Consider the following 2448-nt stretch of genomic DNA (forward strand, 5'->3'; position numbering starts at 1 on the left):
CTTGGCGAATTATTACCTGAAATTCATCTTGGGCAACAACTAACAACGCACCTGTTTTGAGGTGGTCAGTGGCCTGCAGAAAGCACGTTGGCGTTGCTATGAAAATATCTGTTGAGTAGGTGGCTAAATATAATTGAAAATAATCTATTTAAGTAGTTGCCGACATAAAGTGACAATAGCAAGAAATCTGTTGCTAGCATACATGTTCACAGATTTTTTCACTTCATCTTAATTAGTTTCTCGCTCAAGTAAGAATCTCCCACACTCCGAATACAACAAAGGATCCCTTGTGACTTGTCCTCTCCTCTCGTTGTCTCTCACTCAAAGAAAAGCCAAAAACCCTAGCTCAACGTTTAATCAACAGCAGACATATGAAAAGATTTCTCATAATTCATTGTACAAAAGGAAAAGATAGAGAGCATCCTATTGTTACTGTTGTCGAAAATCATAATGGAGTCCGGACTACAAGACAAGATTGATTTTTATCTTGATCATCATTATTTGTGCTATATTATATAAATATTTATAAAGAGAAGTGTTATATGCACCACACAAACAAGTGAGAAATATGTGACATGTTTTTCTTGTGCATTTCTCATTTATATATTTGATACCCACTGGGTGATGAAACTTGAAAAGCATTTTTATTACTGAAGATCTGGGTTGTTCTAAACACATTTGAGAGAGGAAATGGCACAACAATCATGGCCGCAAGAGCCGAAAAAAATACCCTTCAATCCACTCCTCTCACTTGTTTTTCTCATCCCTTTTCTCTATCTTTTCAAGCGTATTAGAAATGGCAAACCCAATTTACCTCCATCCCCACCAAAGCTTCCAATCATCGGCAACCTACACCAGCTTGGCACGCTCCCACACCGCTCTCTTCAAGCCCTTTCTAACAAGTACGGCCCTCTAATGTTCTTGTACTTGGGCAATGCTCCAACCCTTGTGGTGTCGTCTGCAGATATGGCCAGAGAAATGATGAAGACACATGATGTCATTTTCTCATACCAGCCCAAAAACACAGCTGCCAATATCTTACTCTATGGAAGCAAAGACGTAGCTTTTTCACCCTATGGTGAGTATTGGAGACAAGCTCGAAAAATTTGTGTGCTCGAACTTTTGAGCCTCAAAAGTGTGCAGTCGTTCCAGTATGTAAGGGAAGAAGAAGTTGAAGGGCTGATCAACAAGATACGTGACACTTGTTTCAAAGGGGCTACTGTTAATCTAAGTGAGATGTTGATTGCAACCACCAACAACATAGTCTCTAGATGTATACTTGGACAGAAGTTTGAAGAAGAAGATGGTACATGTAGATTCGGACATCTATCAAGAAGGGTAATGTTGCAACTTGGAGTGTTCTGCTTTGGAGATTTTTTTCCTTTTTTGGGATGGATTGATGTTCTTACGGGATTTATCCCGAGCCTGAAAGCGACTTTCAGAGAATTAGATGTTTTTTTTGATCAAGTGATTGAAGAACAAAAGACAAAGAGAAGTGATGTTGACCAGCCTTATAGGCTTGATTACGTGGATATTCTCCTCCGACTTCAAAAGAATGGCATGCTCGACTTTGATTTCACCGAAGACAACCTCAAAGCAATTCTAATGGTCTCTCTCTCTCTCTCTCTCTCTCTCTCTCTCTAACACACACATACAGACAAACCCATGTCTAAAGTTGTGTGTTTTCATAATTTGCAGGACATGTTTGTGGGAGGAACTGATACAACTTCAACAGTTTTGGAGTGGTTAATGGCAGAGCTCATAAAGAATCCAAGTAGCATGAAGAGAGCACAAGAAGAAGTGAGAAGAGTGGTGGGCAAGAAGTCAAAGATAGACGTGAATGACATCAACAAAATGGATTACTTGAAATGTGTCCTCAAAGAAACTCTACGACTGCATCCACCACTTCCTCTTTTGGTACCCCGGGAAACAACAAGAACTGTGAAAATTGGAGGCTATGATATTCCGCCAAAAACAAGAGTAGTTACCAATCCATGGGCAATGCACAGGGACCCTAACGTGTGGGAGGCCAGAAGAGTTCCTCCCGGAGAGATTCGAAGACAATCCGATTGATTTCAAAGGTCAAGACTTTGAATTCATCCCATTTGGAGGTGGGAGAAGGGGATGCCCGGGAATGACATTTGGTGTTTGAATATGTGATTGTCAACATCTTATGTTGGTTTGACTGGAGATTGCCAAGTGATATTGTAAAGGAGGAAGACTTGGACATGAGTGAAGTCAACGGGCTCAATGTGACAAAGAAAATTCCTCTTAATCTTGTACCAATGCTGCACTTTCCTTGAATCTTCATCGATGCATCCTGAGATCCATGGTTAATGTGATGATAATGTAACTTTCTTTCTTTCCCTTGGTTTGTTTTAGCATTTGTTGTTTTTTCTGTTTGTTATTAATGTAAGGGAAGGTGGCTTCAACCTTAATATATATATA

At 39.9% G+C, this 2448-nt stretch overlaps 1 pseudogene; it reads left to right on the plus strand.

The window, feature by feature from the left end:
• The first annotated feature begins 637 nt into the window (after positions 1–637).
• Positions 638–2448, plus strand: LOC132175481 (cytochrome P450 71A1-like; annotated as a pseudogene).

This window comes from Corylus avellana, chromosome ca3 (assembly GCF_901000735.1).
Source record: "Corylus avellana chromosome ca3, CavTom2PMs-1.0".
Classification (NCBI taxonomy): domain Eukaryota; kingdom Viridiplantae; phylum Streptophyta; class Magnoliopsida; order Fagales; family Betulaceae; genus Corylus; species Corylus avellana.